Source organism: Doryrhamphus excisus, chromosome 9, assembly GCF_030265055.1.
Source record: "Doryrhamphus excisus isolate RoL2022-K1 chromosome 9, RoL_Dexc_1.0, whole genome shotgun sequence".
In the NCBI taxonomy this organism is placed as follows: domain Eukaryota; kingdom Metazoa; phylum Chordata; class Actinopteri; order Syngnathiformes; family Syngnathidae; genus Doryrhamphus; species Doryrhamphus excisus.
This window is the reverse complement of record NC_080474.1, coordinates 11,123,949-11,147,804: the sequence shown is the minus strand read 5'-3', so window position 1 is coordinate 11,147,804 and position 23,856 is coordinate 11,123,949. Positions and strand designations below refer to the sequence as shown.

Sequence of the window (23,856 nt, the reverse complement as noted above, 5' to 3'; positions counted from 1 at the left end):
ACAAAAAAATACTAACATATTCAATAGCTGCAGCACTAGTTCAAAACAAACAAAACGAAACAAAAACAATAAATGGTGGCCAATTCAAATATCCAGCTAACGTAATGCTGTGTACTTTACCTGACGATAACACTCACTTTAGCAAGTTGACTCACTAACATAGTTAACTTGGTCTATTCTGCATCATAAGACACTCTCCAAAACATAAACAGGATATATGACAACTGTATTTATGCTGCATGTGTATATGTGCGACTGTATTTATTATTACACATTCTTTATTATTTTCCTTCCATATATAAAGCATGTTAACCATTACCATTTTCAACACACCCTTCCATAAATCCATGCAGTCTTGCCCAAGGTGACAGGATTGGCTCACAATGTATGTGATGGGAGCAGTCAAATGCAAATGACCTCTTTATGTAGCTGCTCTGCTTATTCCTTCTCTAATGAGCGCTTGTGACTCATAATCTATACTGTGTACAAAAGCCAGAGGGTTAATCAGGACTCAACATCAATGTTGGTTTTCCACATGTCCAGCTGTGCAAATGGGTCAGAACTCAACTTTCAAAGTCATCTTTCTATTTTCTTCTCAACAGTTTCACTTTCCTGCTTTGCAAACAGAACAGAAATGTATGAAAAAAATCCCATGTGTCACTCTGTATGTGCAGTAGCTTAGGGAGAGAAAAATGCAGTGTTTTTACGGACTAGATCCTCGCCTAACATGACATTTGACTCGCGGGAAACTCAGGCCATCCTTGCATGTTAAGGCATAATGCGTGTGCATGTGTTATAGTTACAGTCATGTCACAATCAATTATGTCATTTAGATGTTTACATTTGATGGGGACTAATTATTTATGTTGTCTCTGCTTTCCCTTTGGCAATGAGCAATTAGTCTTATGTGGTTAAGCCATTTGGTTCTTTTATATCATGATACACCTCCAGGTTTAATGACGTGTGCTGTTGCAGAACAATTTACCGTGAATCCTTGCATTTTTTTGGTTAAAGAAAATAATAAATATATATTCATATTCACATTTTCCTGCAGAAGATAAATTTTATTTACCCAAATTCATTCATTCATTTTCTACCGCTTAACCTCACGAGGGTCGTGGAGGGTACTGGAGGGTACTGGAACCTATCCCAGCTGTCTTCGGGACAGCACCCTGAACTGGTCGCCAGCCAATCACAGGGCACATATAGACAAACAACCATTCACACTCACATTCATACCTATGGACAATTTGGAGTCAACAATTAACCTAGCATGTTTTTGGAAGGTGGGAGGAAACCAGAGTACCCGGAGAAAACCGACACACATGCAAACTCCACACAGAGACGTCCAAGTGGAGAATCGAAGCCGGGTCTTCCCGATATCCTGGCTGTGTGGTGTATGGTCTATGCCAGGGGTGCTCATTAAGTCGATCGCGAGCTACCGGTCGATCGCGGAGGTGGTACTGGTCGATCGCTGGTCGATCGCGGCGTGACATTAAAAAAATATCATCCCAGCATCAATGCCGTCACTTGATTGATATACAGGGCAGCCATTCAGATGACAACTGAATGTTGCCCTTCGGGTGACCAATCAAATCAAACAACGTCTCTAAGTGCAGCAGAACCTACGATGTCAGCCTATCATCCATCCCCGTTACTTGATTGACATACAGGACAACCAATCAGATGACAACTGAATTTTGACCTTTAGGTCACCGCTCATGCGTAAACAACGATGCAAAGTGCTAAGCTAGTCGGCGAATTGCGTTAGATTTTAAGCCCTCGCTAAAGTTTATGGTCACTAAAATGAGTGAAGTAGCTGGACCAAGTAAAAAGGCAAAAACATATCACTTCCATACGGAATGGGAGGTGGACTTTTTTTTTCCACAATGTCTTTTTCGAAGTGCGTTTGCCTGGCTAACCTGGCTATCAGCAGCTACTATCCGGACTATGCATCCCTGGCTGATTCAATTCAGTGCAAGTCATCAAAGTAAACTCAGGTAATTACAAAAAATGTTAATAGTTAATTATGTGTGTTTTGCAATATTGGCTCATTTGGTTATGTAAGGTACATCAACATACATTGTACGTACAAATAATCCTCAATACATTTGAAAATAAATAGATGTTTTGCATTTTTGTAGTGGGTAGATCATTTTGACTCGGTCATTTTAAAAGTAGCTCGCATGCTGAAAAAGTGTGAGCACCCCTGGTCTATGCTAACCACTTGGTTAGCACAGCCCTGTAATATGCATTAATATATGCAATAATATGTCTTATTTCTTGTTATTAGGGTTACTTTTCTTAGGTAACAGAAGTGTAAATATGTATGCTCCAACTACAAAAACATTGAATTTATAAATAAGGAATTGTTGTTGTGAATTCATACTCCCAGTGGAGGTTTGTCTGACATGCTTCCATTGCTGCACTGAGGTGCTGCTCTGTCAACAAAGCATAACCCACTTTTTCCTTTTTCCTCTGATTTCATACCTGTGTTTATGTCACACTTTGACATTAAGAGTAGGGTGATTACGTAAAAAATAAAAATAAAAAGATAGAAGATTTATTATATTTATCACAGAAAAGTCAACCTTTTTATTTTCTGCAATTCAAAACAAAATTTGCATACTCCGACTGGTAGCCTGTGTTAGCTGCATTCAGTTGGCAAGAATGTTAATTCCCTAAAGATATCTTGGTAGTGGGAGTGAGTCATTCACTTCCCCTCTTTACTGCTTCCCCTGGATGTGACTCCCATTCTAATCCCTGACTTCAATTTTCAGAAGCAAAAGCTTTTTGGAATCCAACATACTCCGAAAGTCGTCAACTGTCATGCCGTTTGCATAATGATGCCGACTTGCAATGCAACAAATCGGTGTCTGAGCATCATTTAAATTGTTAGTTACACCTGCAATCATTTTCAAATACAACCACAGTATTTAACTGAAGCATACAATTACTTACAAGGTTTGGTTTTACAGTGCTGTAATGCAGTAGACAAAACAAACATCATCCATTGACCTTTTTGCAGTGGTCAAAAAGCATCACATTCGTCTGCTAACTCCATCTTTCTCCTCTATTAATTGTGACTGAAGGCTGCCCCCCCCCCCCCCCCCCCCCCATGACTCACTTGATATCACAATATCATTGTTTCAAGGTCACTGGGGATGCTTTGATATCTGATGTAGCCAGCATGCAACAAGATACCATAAACACAGCAGACAGTATCGATCTATTTGAAATACTTGGAAAATCCTCAACCCTTATCATACGCATCTGCATCTGATTTATCTTACACAATGTGTTTCTTGGCCACTGTTGTTGCAGAAATCTGTCACAGCAGACGTCTTAGAATACCCTTGACACATATCTGTATATCTCTGTTTACTGGCTTGGGTGCATGGTACTTTTGGTCCTGGTTAACCTAAAATAACAATACAGTAATATATTTTTCTAGGTAATTACACGGCTGTCTTGCATTGTCTCATTTTTTTGACAGTACTGGACAGTTTTGGTTCACCACCACTCCTCAACTGAAATATGAATTACTGCAGTAAGTTCCCAGTATTAGACTCTTACTTATATGTGCAGACTCTTATGCCAGCTTGTATTTATTTTCAAGTCTATTTAGCCTTTAGGGAATGTCAGATGCCAAGGGAACTTAAAATATGGCTAATTGCCCAGTGTTTAAATTTTAAATTAGCTCAGGGCACATTTGATTAACAGAAGGTGCCATTTATGAGATGTTATTTTCTTACTGTTTCAGAAGCCGACTGAAGCTCATTAGGGAATTGGCAACTTTTGGTACTTGGCTGACTCATTGGCATTAAATAACTGACCATTTGTTGTTGTTAATTATCACAACTGACATGTTTTTTTAGGTTTGGTTTACTTGTGTGCAACTGCAGTGTTTGCTCCTTTAGAATGCAGCCTTTGGCCAAAAACAACAGAATTAGGAGCCATGTTCAATAACAATTGCAGATCTTGTAGTGTTTGCAACAGGCTTAGCATTTTAGTAACAATGAATGTCGGGATAAATCACATAATGCAAATTCTTTGCTACTGCTTGGAGGAGTTTCAGGACTGGGTCAGGTCATCACACTCCATTTCTGCAAATATGTGCTTTCTAATGCACAATTATAATGTGGTTCCCCCTTTGTGGCAAGTAAAGTAAATGACCTTTGTCATTTACAATTGTTTTCTGCATGTACAACTAGAATTGACTCTAAAAATGGGTTTGATGTTAACATTTTTGAGACTTTTGGTGTCACGCTGTGGAAGTGATTCCATTTGAATTCCCATGAAAAAGAAATATATATATATATGGCTAAGCACAATTTGGACATGCGCACTGTGATGTACATATACTACAAGTTTTTTACTTGGCTATATGTTTTTGGCCATTTGGTTATACAGTGACTTGTTCCTGCACCCTGAGCAGAGGGGTGGTGTCCCTGGGGTTATATTTAGCATTTGTCTGTCAAAGTTGATTTCAAAGAGCTCCGACCATATCACACTCTCTTAAGCCTTCACTGAGTCATTGATATTCCTTGGCCAACTTTATCTGAGCCTGTACATGTGCCTTCTTGAGTCGGTCTCAATCCATTACAACAAAGTGTTTAACAAAGGTTTTGTAAGTGACTTTGTTTTTTTTTTTTTTTTTTGCTTTTCATCACTTTTTCCAGAATTATCATTACTCCAAAATCTCCAAAGGGAGGAGCCCTGAGTGTCAGCAGCGAGTGACCAATCATTTTATTTGGGCCAAACTACAATTTATGCCAGTTTTATGCAGTAGAATTTGTAATTGTGAAAATTATAGACTTTTCGTACAACCTGTTTTTTTTTTACCAGTATGGCTAACATGCGAGCTGGTGGAGCTAGCTGCATAAAGTCTCTTTTAATATTATTTACACAGCGAGGAGACCTGGGTTCGAGTCCACCCTCGGTCATCTCTGTTTGGAGTTTGCATGTTCTCCCCATTAATGCGTGGGTTTTCTCTAGGGACTCCGGTTTCCTCCCACCTTCCAAGAACATGCTAGGTTAATTGGTGACTCCAAATTGTCCATAGGCATGAATGTGAGTGTGAATGGTTGTTTGTCTATATGTGCTCTGTGATTGGCTGGCAACCAATCTTGGGTGTACCCTGCCTCTCGCCCGAAGACAGCTGGGACAGGCCCCAGCACTCCTGCGACCCTCGTGAGGATACGCGGAATAGAAAATGAATGAATAAATAAAGTATACCAGAGCGGTACAATACAATATAGAGCATATAAAACCCAAAGGCTACTTAATTAAAATGAATGAAGTTGAAGGCAGTAGAATGGACATCATAATATGCAAATTTACGCAAACTTTGAAAAGGTGATTCAAGAGAAATCCATAAGTGTTGTATTGGACCGCTGCGGAGGTTATGAATATAGATGAAGACACTCACGGCAGGTATGAACATGCAGAAGACGGCATGTCTCTTTTCTACACCGCTGTCCATAAGCCCAGGTGTATAGTACGTGACCACACCATTTAATTTTCTATATTTGTATGCATTTCGTGTATGGTACATGACCATTTGTAGTAGTTTTTCATGTTCGACTAATTGCCTATTGAATCTCTGATGTATTTTGAATGTGAATTCTCAGAGAACGACCAGAGCACAGTTGGTGATACATCTTTTCAAAATCTCCATCTGTTTTTGTGCTTGTAAATGTTGAACCCCAGCGATTGCTCTGATTGGATGACAATGACTTGTAGTTTACTGCCTCTCTCTCACCAGAGCTGCAGTTTCGCAGCATTATTGCTGTTGATACTGGATAGAGTTGAGATGCCCGGGGCAGGAGCAGGAGGTTGGACAGCACTTTACTCTTACGCCATGGAGATCCAAGAAGATTTAATGATTTGTGGTGGTTTCTCGGCTTGGTTTTGCTTTGGGTCATTTTTATAAAAACTCAAAACTTGTTTGAATCTGTCACGACACTCTGTATTTGAGATGAAGCCATGTTTCAGCATTATATCAATGCTCTATGAAGTAATTGACTGTCAATAAAATAATATAGATATTATATAACAGGGGTGTCCAAAGTTTTGGCTCGCGGCACATTTTAAAAGATATTTTAGCAACAAACAGCAGAAAAATTTTATATTTTTACAAGAATAATGTTAAACTGCATACAAACATACTAACAATATAAAAAAGCCTCAGTAAGCTCTCTGGAGAAAGACTTTGCTACACAGCCATACTGGAACTGTCGCATTCGGCTTCCGAACTCTTGCCTTTGTGCCTTCATTCATATCCACGTCTGCTTGCTAACTGATAGCACTCATGTAGACCCGCTACTGGTGCAAAGAGGCTTAATAGCTGACAGGATGCTCACTCTCTTCTGTTTTTATTTTGTATGGAGCCAATGCCTCGGACAAAGTCAGCTGGGATAGGTTCCAACATACCCTCGCAACCCTAGTGAAGATAAGCGGCATAGAAAATTGATTGATGGATGGATAGAGCCAGTGCGTTCAGACACAAGAAAGAAGTCATGAGTCATGAGAACAGATTCTTAAAATATTATGAGGAAATATGTCAATTTAGTGCCACACGGTGGACAAGTGGTAAGCATGTTGGCCACACAGTCAGGAGATTGGGTTCGAATCTCGGCTTGGGCATGTTGTTCTATAATAATATAAATCCATCCATTTTCTATACCACTTATCCTCACAAGGGTCGCGTGGCATGCTGGAGCCTAATCCAGCTGTCTTCAGGCGAGAGGCGGTGTACACTCTGGACTGGTCGCCAGCCAAACAACCATTCACACTCACATTCATACCTATGGACAATTATACATGTTGTTTAATATAAAAAGAATTGAGGGTGTGTTTGTTTTATAATTTTTTTCTGTTTTCTAACAGGTTGACGAAAAGGATTGGAAAACCAAACTGCAGTCTCCCCAACTACGCAACAGTGAGTTGAGAATGTCCACGTTTCAGATGTTATTTTTATGCAGAATGGGCCCACACAGTATGACTTACAAATGAAGCAGTGGGATAATGAGCAGCTCAAATAACTTGCACGACTTGAGATATATTTGGGACTGTTGCCATATATGAGAGGACAGAAATGACTAATGAGTACCAAAACAAATCTGTAAAAATTGAGCACACTGCAGGGTTTGTTTGTATTGTTGTTGCAGATATGGGGGATATGGGTCATTTTTTATGTTAATGCTCACTTGACATCCAGAGGAACACAAAACAGATTAAATCTTACTTTCATTGTATAAAATAAAGTGTTTTAAGTGTTTTTGATAACTGTTCTGATCTAATATTAATGTTTGTACAAATGAAAAAATGGTGCATTAGTATTTAGGCTTTGCATTTGGCATCAGCTCGTCTGCTCTTGGGGTGTGGTGGTGCCTTGTTTGATGGATTGGATTGGGTCACTCTCACAAAGACAGGAAGTCTCACACATGGCAGACATGCTTGTTCTCGATGCTGCATCAGCGTTTTCAAGCAAGTATCGGCTGATATTGATACTGTCCTTTTTCACTGATATTGGCAGATACCAGCTATCGGAGCATCCCTAGTCTTCGTTCTTCAACAGTGCTATACACCTTTACCTGTTACTAAAGCATGAATCTGTTTTTTCTCTCTTTCCACATTCACGATGTGCACTGCACCTTTTCTTTTTTTCCCCTTCTAGATGGGTACATTTCATAACTCTGCTTCAGCGAGGTTATTTTTAGACTGGCTAAAATATCAGGGGACCCTCAGGCTTCCCTATCCCTTTTTGTCACTCTTCGCTTTGTTGCTCACTTGAATTCCAAACCTTCAACTCTACTTTGTCAGGATGAATTCTACACCGTGGGAATCCATTTATCCATTTACTGTATGTAATCGTGTCACCAATCTGTCTGCTTCCTTTTGACTCATTTACTTAGTTATTTGAGATGGTTATTTAATGAATGTTTAAGTGCACACCCAGTACACATGAGAACAGTCATTCACCACCTTGTCTTGCAACCTGAAAAAAAAACACTTGTTTAAAGTGCATGCATGCAGTCTTAACTTGAATGACTCTCAGGAAAGAGTAGACCACCGACAAAGCCAACAATTTTCCAAGTCTGAGACATTTGATTGTAAAATTATGACATGCTGTGTGATACCATTCCCAAGCAAAGTGGATTGTGCCACAAACAGCAGTCATTTTACCCAGCAACTTCTTCTCTACTTAGTGGGTTACTGCCCCGACACAGACAAAGGAAACTGATCGTATCAATAGCTGTGTGTTGATTGTGACCACAAACCGTTGACAGTCACTTGAATGTCATTTGCGGACGTAATGCAGTGTACCATCTGTTACCTCTAGATATGGCGAGTAGATTCTATTTGAATTTAGGCCAGGCTGTGAGGTGCTTATAAAACGACAATGTTGGAGGGATCAATATTTTTCTAATGAGCTTTCTTGAAACCATGTCTCGCCACCAATGGACTTTCAAGTAAACTGTGAGGATGACATGCCTGCCTTAATTTATGTCTCTGTGGCAGCACAGCAAACCAGCTGGGTGAGCTGACTGGCTTGTCACCATTGTAGTAAACAGTCATTACAGTAATGCGGTGGAGAAATATAAACAAGTATTAAAAAAAAAACAATCGACAATTTCAAGAGCACAGATTACAAGAATTTACTGCCATTACAGCCATTACTGCATTACGAGCAGCACTACATCACCAGTGATTCGGCAGTATCATATCATTCGGCAGTGCTAATATCGGATTGGTATTGGCCGATATTCAAGGCAGCAATATCAGTATCGTATCCAAAGTGTAAAGGTTGGTCGTATCAGGACACCCCTAGCAACGATGTCATAAACGTTGGGTTAGTACTGCAAACACTGCATCACATGTTCCTACAGCAATGGTACTGGTGCACATCCGGATAAATTTGGGTATTAGTGTTTTTGTTTTTTTGCCCCTTTTTAAAAAGTGAATACCTTCTGTTTTGCGACTTGGATATATGGGTACTGTTGGCTGGATCTCAATTGTTAATAACTCAAAAACGAAAGCAGCACAAACTTTCATTGTACCTGCACAAAACAGCACAAACATAGCACAAACAAATGAGACTATTTGACCAGAGTTTTGAGTGAGGTCATTAAGCCATTCTAAAAGCACAGATAAAAAAACAGTAACATAAAATGTACTAAAAGGAAGAAAATAAATTTTGCTATCGGAAATAATGTAAATCCAATGTTACCAGACACAAAACATTAACATAAGACCATTTTTAGAGAATTATATTTCTACATCCAAAAAATAAAGATGATTATATGAATGATGAGTTATATGGATAAATGAACATTTAGCATTACTTTGGCCTTTTAGGATGGGCCGGTAGAGCTGAATACTGGCTCACTTGAACTTTATTGCAGCAGATACAAGTTAAGCAGACATAATTTTGTATGTGTTTTACGAACAAATAAACTACCCCCACACACACATAATAAGATGATCAAAGGATTTCCTGGACGGAATCTTTGTCGTGTCACAACTCGAAAGGAACCACTATTCATTCTTCACTAGTTTGTTAGGCATTCTCTTTTTGCCACATGAAAATTGAGACATCCTACTAAAACCAGAGCGTATGAAAACCGACTTACCATCGTATTTGATTTGAGACACAGCCATTTTCGTATTCTTATGAAATATTCTGGTTGTGGTTCTTTTACTAGTTTGTTGATGGTGGTACAATGAGAACCGGTGGCCAAATATACTTTGTGTCATGTTTTTTTTGGCCCCCTTTTCAGATTTTGAGCAGCTTATGTTTTGTGTCACCACCCAGTCAGCGTTGTTCACAGCACTGTCAGCACATAGAGTTAGTATTTATAGAATTTGTATGTTATTTCACGCTTGGCACCCACACTCCCCTGCGCTGTCCTTTTTATCAGCACTATCTGCCACAGCAAGTTCCTTGGTTCCATCCACTCATCCATCAAGCCATCCCAGTGACCAGAAAGGACACAGATGGATCCACTATCAAAGCCCACATTTGTTTTGGAACCTGGATGTGGGAGTGGTGGCCAGATGCAAAAACAATGTCGTCATTCAGGCGAAGCCGTGTTTCAGCCTGCTGTCACTGACTTTGTAGATTCATTCCCAGTGGAGTCAGTCAACTTACTGTTTCCATGACATCTGTTTTAACTGTTGAACCTGTAGGGTGATTAGTCATTGTATCAAAACAATAGCAAAGCTGCATTTATGTATCTATTTTAATTACGCTTCTTAAAGTTTCTTAAATAAATCACAACATTTGAGTGCTGACACTATTATAATAAAAATAATTGCATGGTAGGCTGCTGTTTGGAATGTGCCAGTCATCGTGTAGATGGAAGATTCTCCTCAGCTTACCACTCAGAGAAGAGAAGGCGGAGCTGTTGCTACAACAGTTACAGCAAATACCTCCTCAACCAACACCGGCTGCATAATGTTCCATTTCTTACAGCGTCGGCTATAAGTGGACATTGGCCAGGTTAGAATAATTGATCCTCATGTAAAGTCCAAACAATACTTTTTTTTAAACTACAGTCCATCTGTGTGCTTATACAACTTGTTTATTAGTCAAGCTGATAATTCACATTCCCATAACATGAATCCTCAGATCAAATCAGCCAAGCCAAATGTTGTATTATATCCAAGGGTAGTATACTTTAACTGGTTTCAGGGCTGAATTTATTTAATTATTTTACTTTTTTGTCTCACAAACATGTACTTTGTCTCCTTCTAATCAACTAGCACACACACACACACACACACACATAATTTTCCTCACAACCCCCCGCTGTCAACACCATTAATGCACCCCGACAACCCCATTCCTTCAGGCCAGTAGGAGAGAAAGGTTGTGATTTGATCTTTTTCACCTTGATCAGATTACGCATTGGAATTAGTATAATTACAGCTTTTGCTGATTAATGGGCAGGCTATAATTAGCCTGTTGGATACAGGGGAAATGTGTGTGTGTGTGTATGTGTATGCGTGTAAGTGAAATGAAAGAAAGACGCGAGAGAAAAAGAGATGTGCTGTAAATTCTCGTGTGGCTTCTCGTAATTATGTTGAAGAACTGTAAATAATTAGTGGAATTGGTTTCTTGAATATGATCAAATAAAATAGTTCAATTATTCAATAACATTATGTGCATACAGGAAATAAAAAAATAAACAGGGACAATGTAAATGTCTAGCATTTTTATTGTATGTAATTAGGGCTGTTTTAATCAGATTAATCAGTTTTCAAATCAATCACGATAAATCACCAATGTCATCTATACCCATTTTAACCATATTTTATTAAAATAAAGATAAACAGGATTATACATATATACATATTTAACAGTACCGTGTCTCTGTTTGTCAGTATGTTGTTGATACCATAACATAAAATACAGAGAAATTTCGTATGCTGAGGCACTGCAATATGAGAAAAGGGGGGTGGGGTGTATGGTTGTTGGCTGGAAGGTGCTTGTCGCTGCCACAGATTGGAAAAGTCAGCATTTATTGTATTTTTTTTAACAGCAGCAGTACTAGCTAGAGCTACGTTTAGCATCAAATCAAATCCATTAAAGATATTTTTATGTGCTGCTGAATGAATTATTGAGTTTGACTGTCAAGATGGAGGATTATTTATCCAAGCTCAACAGAAGGTGATCAAACATCAGACTTTTACAACAAAGGACCAGAGCTTTTCCTGGAGAAGAAGAGGGTGCATGTGCGTCGTATGCAAATAAAAGGTATAACCATAATAAAAAAATAAACAAATGGGACTTAGACGTATTTAAAATGTTTAACAAAAGTTAATTATTTTCTTTTTCCACTTATCCTCCTGAGCAATTTATATTAATATAAAAAAATTGTCCTGGCTCAAAGCTCAGTCGTGCACAGTTGAATATTGAGGTGTTTTTGCTGTAGAGTGGCTTTTGTTATTTTTTATGGAGTAGTATCAGATATATATTGGTTATATCAACTTTACTATGGCAGTGAGAGGAAGAGAATACTTTTTATGTGATTGGTGTTGCCTACTTAAGGCCGATGAATGAAATAAAGGCATTATTTTCAGTCTATTTTAATTCAACTTTGAACACAAAAATTAAGTTTTGGGTGTTAAAATACAGCTTTTTGGTATGTTTCTACCTACCAGGGATGTGCTCAGGCATCGTGCCACATTAAAACCTCCGGCCTGGTTCCGCCAGTCCCATATTTGCCCTGGGCTCGACCCAAGGTCAGCAGAATGAGAGTGGAGAATGCTAAAAGCTCAGACTGTCAGATGGTTCAGGCAGAGAGGTTTACCAACATACATCTGCATAGCCACAGTGGCTGGCATCCATTACAAATCCATCGACCCATCCACTTTCTATACCGCTTGTCCTCAGTTGGGTCGCCAGTAAACTGGAGCCAACCCCAGCTGTCTTTGGGCGAGAGACGGGGGGAACTCTGGACTGGTTGCCAGCCAGTCTCACAGAGCACATTTGTTACACTCTCTTTTTACTTTAGGAATATTTATTTATTTTAGCTTTTGTAGCTTTCTCTCTTTGTCTCCTCCGGTACACTTTACACCCTAAAAATGATTATCTTCCCTTTGGGAACAATGTGACCAGATTGCATTGTATAGCACATTTACATTGATTGTCTTGTGTTCACTATTTTCTTTTGACATGTAATGGTCATGCATGTATGTCATAGCACCCAAGTGATCTTTTTTTTTTTTTTTTTTTTTAAGCAAATACTGTCGCTTTGGTATATTTCCAGGTGTTTGCATTGTTGCTGCGTGGCCTTATATGTTTGCTAATTGGGTGTGACAGCATGTACTTTTCTATCAAAGTTAATGGATGGCTGATTCTAATGTTTTTTTTCCATTCCTGCACGCAACATTGCACAAGCAAATTATATAAATATGTGCATTTACAATTTGGAGACCCTCGACAATTGCAGGAAAACTGATTTTGCAATGCTCACAATTGCATTTTCATGAGGCACAAACTAATTTGCATAATAGCTGTGCTTCTGTAACCTGTGACGAAATGTACACATGCTCTCATTTTATGAAACGCATTCCAACCTAATCAAAATTATGGTGTGAAATAGGCCTTAATTATTTGCCACTCAGGGACTCTTGGAAAGCATTCACAAAAGGATGGTGACAAATTCAAAGATGACTCGCGGTGTTGGGTGTGAAAAGGGTGATAAGACATTGAACTGCAGTGTTTTAAATATTAATAGCAATATAGTGTATGCCAGTTGTTGTGCATGCGTGAGCTATTTTTGTGCTCTCAACAAACAGCAGCAAACAAGTGTAGCCGAGCAGGATGGAAGAGCAAGCGGATGGACACAATGAATACGATTATGCATCCATTCTGACCACGTAGCACGACAGTTATGTTTAAGCTTGGATAATCCCGATGCAAAGTATAATATTGCTGCTTCTTGAACATGTGGGTGGCCCTGTTTCTTTTTCTTCTCCATTCCTAGCTCACTCCCACTTGAAGCAGCAGTATACTCATTTTACTTTACTCATTCTTACTACATTTTTTTCTGATAAAGCACGAGCTATAAAGTAGCGTTGTCGCCATTGAGGGGAAACCCAAATGTTTTGCAGCTCTGATGTTATGGTTTACTGCTCAGGATTGTGTGTAGTGCTTGTAAATTGATGAAAGTTAATGGATGAGATGAATGAGCCAAGGTGGGGCATGACTTTGTAAGGGAGATAACTCAATGGTTAAAGTCATCTTAACCCTAAAATACAGCTATGATTTTAATCAGGACCATTGCACCCGAATTTGCACTAATGAGGTAGACGTAGCATACATGCACTAATGGCACATACGCCTCTCATGCTATAGATCATTTGAAATAGGGCCCATCTTTTATTTGACAGCATGGTCTTTATGCCATAGGTCCGTGCTCTAACGTCTCAGCCTCGTGTGAACCATTTTCTTAATTAATTCCCACAAGTGACTAAGCATTACCTTGAAAGGATAATATCTGCAGATGAACTTTGACCTTGGAACCAAGCTGATCTGGTCAAAGCACCGCATGGCCTTTTTCAAAGCATTCAACAACCCCAAATACCTGTCCGTATGTCCGTGAGCAGCCTTGAAGAATTACATCAGCTTTAGGATTGTCGTCATTTTTGTGTCTCAATATTTACCGTAGGGCAGTGCTTCTCAAATAGTCAGGGAAGGAGTCTTTCACAGTCAGTGTTGTTGACATAACAGGTTCTCAATAAAGACTCCAGCTCAGTTCTATTTCAGACCCTTTACCTTTTAAGCGCTATAAAACTGAACATATAGAAGTAAAGTATTAGGGATGTCCCTTCCTTTTTAATAAGAACTCAATAACATTTGATTTTTTAAAAAACAATGAAGATGAAATGAAAATACCTCTTTATAGCATTAAAAATAATGCAAGCCACAGAGTTTTTGTCCCAAATGAATACACATCTTCCAATTCTTCCCACAAATCTATTTGAACCATTTCTTTTCAGTATGTTGTATTTGGATCATAATTTGTAGTAATCCCTTGCCATTTTGTGCTTTGAATTTAGTGCCTTCACTCATCACGAGTTTTCAAAAATATATTAACTAATTCAATACCAAAGACGTAGTTGTATGGTTTTTTTTTTAATACCTGGATGCCCAATCCCAATAGTGTATTTATACATCTTTTTTTTTTTGCACAAGAAGCAAAAAGACTCAACTGTCCACTAATGTATTTCACTTCAGAGCAGTTTTAAGACATAAAAATGGCCACAAGGTGGAGATCATTCATTCATTCATTCATTTTCTACCGCTTATCCTCACGAGGGTCGCAGGCGTGCTAGAGCCTATCCCAGCTGTCTTCGGGCGAGAGGCAGGGTACACCCTGGACTGGTTGCCAGCCAATCACAGGGCACATATAGACAAACAACCATTCACACTCACATTCATACCTATGGACAATTTTGAGTCGCCAATTAACCTAGCATGTTTTTGGAATGTGGGAGGAAACCGAAGTACCCGGAGAAAACCCACGCATGCACGGGAGAACATGCAAACTCCATACAGATTTCTGAGGGGGGAATCGAACTCAAGTCTCCTAGCTCTGTGGCCTGCGCGCTAACCACACCGTGCAGCCAGGTGGAGATCATGTGGATGGTAAAATCACTCATGACAGGAAGGAGGTCGTAAGAAAGTGAGGGTTCTTCCTTGGTCATTCAGAACGCAAAACACAATGCTTGGTCACATGCTGTAAAAAAAACAAAAAAAAACATGCAAAATCCGTGAGACGGCCAGGCCACCAAAGGTGAATTAACCGCAATCCAGCAAGGGAAGACTTTATACCGTATATCCTTTACATAAAGAATGTTGACCTTTTTAATACACAACATAGCGGTTCTTTGACATGTTGGCGCCAGTCTTCACACTGCTGTGCCATACTGCCTCAGCAAGGTATCCTCAAGCTGGCACAGTTAAAATTAGCACTGATGAGTCACTCATTAGCAGCTCTGTGTATGTTGGCAGGCTGTTGTGAACTGCTTTGCTTTTTCAGTTTAGCAAAGTTTTTCACAGTTTTCAGTTCTGTGATTTATTTATGAAACAATGTGTTGAAGACCAAAAAATATTAGCATGATGAGCAGGAGGTTTAATTAAGGTCCTAATTATTTTTCACAGCTTGCAACATATACCAAATCATACACATGCAGTTTTTCATGAAATATCAATGACATAATGAAAAACTTTTACAGCTTTATTGTGACAAGGCTTATTGAGACTGTAGTGTCTTTCTGTGCAGTCCAGGGTGTACTCAATTCTGACCCGAAGTAAGCTGGGATAGGCTCCAGCATACCCACAAGGTATAAGAAAATGGATGGATGTCCTTTTTGTCAGAGGTCACTATGGCTTTTGTTGAATTAAACTTGAAACAGCTTTAGAGGACACATGATCAATTGCCTTATTCTGTCGCTGTCTGTTTTGGCTTCTTTGCACCTCTCCAAAGGCCCCAATGCACAAACACGACTGATGAGTATGGCCACTCTACAAAAAGAAAGTCAAACCAATTTCCACATTCACGTAGCACAGGGAAAAAGAAGACAAAAGTCAAAGCCAAATATGCATGCAAAGTTTTCTTAAAATGTAACCAATCAAACAATATGCAAAAGCAAGAAGGGAGGGTATAAAACTGCTGGCCTTCGCTGTGTGTATGTGTTGTCCTATTCAAATTATATTAACACAAATGAGGTTGATGTATGAAAATAGACTATTTAGAAGAAAATCAAAGTCATTCTATGTAAAGTTGTCTGTTCAGCAGTGGCCGTGGGCCCCCCCATGTTGTCAGAATGGTACATCTTGTTACATGACATTTTCATATGATATATGAGTGAGGCTGATCACACTCACAGGACTCGAATCATCACGTACTTGAATATTATAAGACAGTAGTTCTCAACATGTTTGGTTATAGGACAGGCCATCACCCTTTAATGACAAGCAGCGACCCAAATAGTATAATGAACATTTGCCTCCTGCCTATGTCAAAATGTATACGTGGTCCATTTTATTGTCCATGGAGGAACATCGGCCAAGATGGTCCATGGAAAAGCCGGCTTGTATGAGTTAGCCGGTAGGCTAGCCGGGAACCCTCTGTTTCCTCTCACACTGCCTGCGGCGTTTCCTCTGCAGTAGCTGTGCAGTAGTGGGGGTTGAGGCTGAGGTGGGCCGCAGAGGGATGCCTAGCTTCTGTAGTTCCCTGGCGTCCTCAGGTTGTAAAGTCCACAAAGAGCTGATGCCAATTTCTAAAAGCAACTTCCAACAGCACACGTATTTTGGTGAATGGGCAAACATGTAAACACATTACCCCTTTAGAAGATTATTTTTGTATGATTTCTTAGGTTAGCAAATCTGTGCTACATCAACATAATAAAGTCTGATCATTTAGGGCAGGGGTCTCAAACTCAATTTACTTGGGGGCCACTGGAGCTCGGGTCTGGGTGAGACTGGGCCACATCAGGTTTTCAAAAAAAAAACCCCAAAAAACGCATTTATTAAAAACAAAAAAATTTAAAAAACGTTGCTTTGGTTCCAATTTTCTACAAGAAAAGCTCTGATAAAACATTCCACTGTTCTCAAATATCTTACTTTTTATTTTTCTACACAAAATAAGATGAAAAATAAATAAACAAATCAAGAATAAAAAAATCAATCAATCAATCAGTAATAAATAAATAAATAAATATAATAATAAAACAACAAATAATAAAAACTTAAGAAACCACATATAGTTGGTGGGTAGACAAATTATTTTTTTCAGATTAAAATTAACAAAGCATTATTAGAGCCCTGTACACATGACAAAACACGACTATAGTCACATTTATTCTCTTTTTATTTACAACATATTGCGCAACATTAAACTTATATCATATCTTAACTTATATCATATCATAACTTATATCATATCAAGGCGGGGGCCTCAAACTAGTGTCCTGCAGGCCACATTTGGCCCGCGGGCCGCATGTTTGAGACCCCTGATTTAGGGGAACAGTGCAGGCACAAGCATAAATACAACATGGGAACTATTGGGAACTACAACATGTAGTTGACACTGTGTACTGTCAAAATAATTGGCGGTTAGTTTTAGGTCCTTTTTGCCCTTTGTTAAACCTAAAGAGCTATAGACTCTTGTGTTTTTTGGCATTAGCCATTCAAGTAGCCTCCAGCATAGATTATTTGAAGCATTACAACATTTAATTCCATATGATGCAAATCTGCTACAAATGGTTCAATTTGCAATGAAAGAAAGAAAAACAGATACTGTCCAGTGATGTCAGAATGCCGGTTGTTCCTTTAAGAGAAAACATCTAAAATATTAAAGGGCATTTTTCCTGTGTATTCACCCTCTAGCCATTATAGGTTTTGCTTTTTAAAACATATGTACTGTACTGCATGCATGGCGTGATGAGGTTGAGTCCTGGTGCATTCATGACTGCTCAGTCAATATCTGAAAAATTGATGGGGTACAACGACAAATGGCCTCTCCTTGAATGCTGCATGCGGAAAATGACAGCAATTTGATGGCATGTTTTAGTGCACTTCTAAGCAGTCAGATGGCATTATGTTCTGTTGGTTGACTGTTGACATGGTCATACATACTATAGAACCCGTGATGATGGATTTTTCCTGTTTATCACGTAAAAAGGGGTGTTCCAAATGTACAATTTTTTTAACCCGCTCAGTGCACCTTGTTTTTGAGTGTACTGTGTTTACCGCATCATGTTAAAATAAGTGGATGTTGATGCACTGAATGGAGGGAGGAAGGAAGGAAGGAAGGAAGAAAGGACGGAAGAGAGGTCCTGAGTTTGACCACAGAATCAACAATCATCCCGGATGTAAGCTGCTTTTTAACAATACAGCTCTGGCTGTGTTGCATTATTTTCTTGTTACTGCCATGTGTTAGCACTAACAAGAACCTTAAGAGCAAAATCAGACCTGGCAGCCCGTGACCTCACTGTCTGCTCACGTCAAATACTTGCTTTTTTCTGCCGTCTGCTGCTGCTCATCTTCTTAGATGCAAATATGTGCCATTATGGGTTTTCAACTCTGCGATGTCCTTCTCTCTGTACGTGTGGCTGATCATTTATCCTTTTTTAAAATTGTTTTTATTTTTGAATGCCTCTCTGCCTCTTTTGCTATTATGTCATCGTGTGTGTGTGTGTGTGTGTGTGTGTGTGTGTGTGTGTGTGTGAGAGAGAGAGAGAGAGAGACCCATTCCCATGATAGAAAACTGGTTATATAAACATGCCTTGAGCATTGTAACACACCAGTGTCACAGTGAGGAGGCTCAGTGTAACCCCTGTGCTACCTTTCACTTTCCATTCACAATTGAGATAGTACAGAAAGCACACAAGCTTGATCTGCAAAGAATATCATTTCTCTTTGCATTTTAATACAAGTTTCACATACAGATGACAGTTTTGTCAAAATGTTTCATATTACTGCGGCCCTGGAAATTGCCAATGCTGCCCAATTTGCAATCTCACTTAGATCTACACTTGTTCAATTTGTATTTTCTGTAGTGAAGCCACTCTTACACTGATGCCCAATGTCCGCTCAAGTTTAATAATTGCTGATTTATCCATCATGCCTTGTAGTAACACGTCAGAGTGTCTCTCAGGACTCCAAATTATCCTTTCACATCTGCTGCTGTTCTCCGCTGCTCCTGTGTGACACCCTTACACCACACACGGTGACAGTTGGGCACACCAGACTACAGCAGGCTTAAGGCAGGCCTTTTTGAATTGATTAGACTTTCATAAATTAAGCGATGATGCACTTAAAGAGCAATGATGGAGACAGACTTGCTATTTGATTGTTCGGTCATCCCAGTAAACGTGCCTTGAGTCTACAATCTGGATAACACTCACTGCATTGTTACGTTACATGCATACATTTTAAAATCGGTCACTAAATATGCTCAACTTCACTGATGTCCAGCAACTCAAGAACAATTTATGACAGCATGGCACTTATTTAGCAAATAATGACCTTAAAATAACCACTTTTGATTAAGAAAGTTAGCACATGTATTATTCATCCATCGCTTCACATTTCACAATGGATGTCCTGCACCCTTACCGGTGTACCCACTACCATTGTGGAGCTTCATTGTGGGTTGCATCACCCTTCACTCGTTGACTTGCCGTATTCGGTGGTACCTAGTTTTCGTTATTAATTGGTTCCTAAATGTCTGACGAAAACTGTTTCTTGGAAACTATAACCAATCTTCACTTTTGACTTGCTTTTTCTTTATGACTGACCTCAACCAAGAAAAAATTCACGACTTTTATTCCGAAAGTGTTTTGCTTGTAGACCATGCACTATATCAATGCCAAATTTCTACGGAACATTTTAGTCAAATACCGAGTCATTAGACAAGCGGGGCCTTCAAAAACGGAGGTCACAGCAGTTTTTCTTTAGAAAATGGCCATTATTTATTTTTCTCATACTTTGCAACTGTGTCATTGGATATGGAGATGCATTCCAGAACTACACCATACTCCATATCAAGAGCAGCAGCCAGTAACGAGGTCCTCTGCAATTGTGTGCAGTTTTACCAAATGTACAATTCTGTATGCAGACTTTGAGGAAGCTATCTGAGCTTTTTGTTTACACAGGGAGTTTTTGTAAAGCACTTTCCTGCTTTTAGTATTCACAAACATTCCTCTTGGAAAAACACTGGTTTCTTTCCAACTTGACTGGTGTAAGTGGTCTTCAAGTGTGTTGAATTTATTGGTTTTCATCCTATCTGCTGCCAGTGTTTTGGGACATAACACACACAGAGTTTTTTCATCATCTCCTACAACATTGACCATTAATCCAAGCCTTTCTCTTCTAGGATTTTGGGAGTGAATCATTGTTCACTTCAGCTTTTAGCTTGTTAGTTTCCGATAAGTCGTACAGTTTGCAGAAACTTCTTCATTCTCCAAAACTAAACGTTTAACCTTGGCAGTGTGAATTGTTACTTGTTACCCTGGTACCTCCGTTTTTGTTATTAATTTGTTCCAAAAGTTCAGATGAAACCCGGAATGTATGAAACTTAACCAATTTTTCTCTTAGAATACAATGTAAATTCAAAAACATGCATTTACAAAAATACATTTTATAGAGAATAATTGCAATTTTACATGCAGAAAACAATGCAAAATAATAATAAAAATAAAATAATCAAATCATCTTACCTTAGCAACAATATAAGCATAGGTCTTTGAATCATGACAAATGCAAATCTAAAATTGTCACCCTTATATAACCCACAGGCTTGGTGAAAGAACATGCCCAATGCAGTGGCATAACAATGGCTATAAATCTTCAGGGTGCAACAGCTAACTATACAGAAAAGATAATGTGAGTGAAAGGAGTTTTTGCCTGAAGTTGGGTTTTTCATGTCCTACAGAGAGCTGAACATAGTGTGACATGCTTAACTACTTTAATATTCCCAATATTCCCAATTTTAATGATGTGAATAATTCATCCTAGCCCATCATTCATAGAATGATGCATGACATTACTTTGTATATAATGTCTCATTCAATGTTAACACAAGCCTAATATATTTTGTTCTTTGTTTATTCTGTCTATTCTGCCAGACTATTCATTTGTAATTGTGATAAAACAGCCCTGCAGCTAGTGTTTTGGACATTGTAGATGTAAATAAATATTTACATCTTAATAAATTAGAATATCATGCAAAGGATATTTGATTTCAGGAGTTCACTTTAGACAAAGAGACTAGTTAAAGACTTTTTTTTCATACAAGCCCAAAATGTATGATACAAATATTTTTTTGAAAATGAAAGGGATTCTGCATTTAACATTAGATTCTGTTTTTATTGGCAATTCTGCGAATTGCGAATTAACGCGGAAATAATAGGGCCCTTAAAACAGGCTGGATGACAAAAACGTTCACTCTGTGCATATGTCTCAACACCTGGGCATGTTGGTTCTTTAGCAAAATGTCACTCATTCAGTCTCTTTGTCCCAGTGAGGAGAGATGTGGTCTGCATGCTATGTGTCTGTCATGTGCTACAGAATTGAATACATTCTTTGTGCCTATTGTGTATACAACCAACCAGTCCGGATGTACCTCGCCTCTTGCCCAAAGACGGCTGGGATAGGCTCCTGCATACCTGCGGACCTAGTGAGGATAAGCGGTAGAAAATGGATAGATGGATGGATGTGTATAAAACAAAATCTGATGTTAATTTCAGCTCATTTGCACATCTTAATTTTGTAACAAAGACAATTAAATACGTAATACAATATATGGTAGAACACCTCATTGTGCACCAAATGTATTTTGCTGTATCCAAAACATGTACTTTGACCAAACTCCAAGAAAATGTAAACAGCGTACTTGATAGGGTACTAAAAGGAAGTGTTTATACAAATGAGCTGACATCTGCATTGGCACACACAGTTTTTCGTTCATTTTACAGTTTTTTGGATATTCAGATAATGAAATCGCTTGACATTCCCACTACAATGTTAAATTATCTTGAGTAGGGGTTTCAAACTCAATTTACCTGGGGGCCACTGGAGCTAGGGTCTGGGCGAGGCTGGGCCACATCAGGTTTTCCAAAAAAAAAAAAAAACGCATTTATTAAAAACAGAGAAATATACAAACTTTTTCAGTGCTTTGGTTCTGATTTTCTACAATAAAAGCTCTGATAAAACATTCAACTCTTCTCAAATATCTTAATTTTTATATTTCTGCACAAAAATAAGATGAAAAATAAATAAACAAATCAAGAATAAAGAAAATCAATCAGTCAGTAATAAATAAATATAATAATAATAATAATAAAACGGCAAATAATAAAAACTTAAGAAACCACATATAGTTGGTGAGTAGACAAATTATTTTTTTCAGATTAAAATTAACAAAGCATTATTAGAGCTCTGTAGACATGACAAAACACGACTATAGTCACTTTTATAGTCACTTTTATTTATGCTTTTTTTATTTACAACATATTGCGCAACTGCAGGGTCTTGAGACACATGCTAACTCGCAAACTACAGAGCTAGCGACCTAAACGGTAGCTTTCAAGTTATTTCCTTTAAACTTAAATAGCCAAAAACGTACCACTTCCACACGGATAGGGAGGATAACTATTAACAGTTATTTAACCTTTAACATGAACATTAATCAAACGTAATAATTTTTTCTGGGTACATGATACCATACAGCATCCATATCAAACTAAATTAAACTTTCATATCAAGGCGGGGGCCTCAAACTAGTGTCCTGCGGGCCACATTCGGCCCGCTGGCCGCGTATTTGAGACCCCTGATCTTGAGAAATTAAAGTTTATTGCTTTCGATATGGTGTACGCATTATTATGGCATATATTATCAGAATAATGTTGACAATAATATCGTTTATCAGCATTAATGTAGGACAGTGGTTGTCCAGCAAAATGTTGTAATTTAAGAAAGGTGCTGACAATTGAGGTAACGGACTGTCTTTTGCCAAGTGCTTATTAAACAGTATTGGTTCTCTTATGTACATCTCGCTGTTTCTTGTTGAACTGAGCCGCTGTGCTTACACACTTGTGACTGATCCTCGGCGGACGAGCTTCTGCTTCAGTGTGTTAATGCATGCAGGGATTTGGAGTTTGTCAAAGATCCTCCTGAGTTTTGCATGTGAATGGCTGTGTGGTACCATGTTGCTTTCCTTCTCTCTCTGATTTCTATCTCACTGTGGTTTTGATAAGGGCCCAGTTCGGGTAACCGCATGATTGAAGTGCTTTTCCGATGTGTTTGTGATCCCTCGGCTTCCCGTTTGTCCTTGTGTGCATATTGTGATCCGAATGATGTTGGGTTCTGATAACTCCCTGCTTGTGTTCCAGTGAGAGCTGGGAATAAAAGGCTGTATCGATTTGTGTCTGTTTTTTCACTATTCTTCATTGTTGATGCTCCTATCATCTTTATTGTGCGCCGCAAAGTCCAAGAAGGTCAAACCACTTCGTCTGACAACCTCCCTTGTGAACCTGATGTAGCTGTCCACTATTTCAGGTCTTATGAATGCTTGTGTTTTGATTTTGACTCAGGCTATATCCGCATCGTTAAATCAATGGCTGGCAACTGTTCCTACTCCTGGGATCACAGCTCTGGTTTCTACTGGCGACTATAGGGGGATACTGGTGAGGCCAGAACACAGGAATGACAGTTGCTGCACACACAAGCACGGCTGAACTATGGAGCCAGCAGAAAAACACTTGAGTTTAATTCTGGTTTGACTCTTACTGTAAGGAACAAATGTTCCTGTCTTTGGATGGGAAGTTGTGGGC

The 23,856-nt window shown here is 38.8% G+C and overlaps 1 protein-coding gene across 1 annotated transcript in view; it reads left to right on the top strand.

The window, feature by feature from the left end:
* The window catches only part of adarb1b (adenosine deaminase RNA specific B1b), a 100,336-nt gene that overhangs the window by 22,895 nt on the left and 53,585 nt on the right, over positions 1–23,856 (top strand). The window contains exon 2 of the mRNA XM_058081179.1: positions 6,892–6,943. The gene's annotated coding sequence lies outside the window, so the exon portion shown is untranslated. The remainder of the gene's footprint in view (positions 1–6,891; positions 6,944–23,856) is intronic.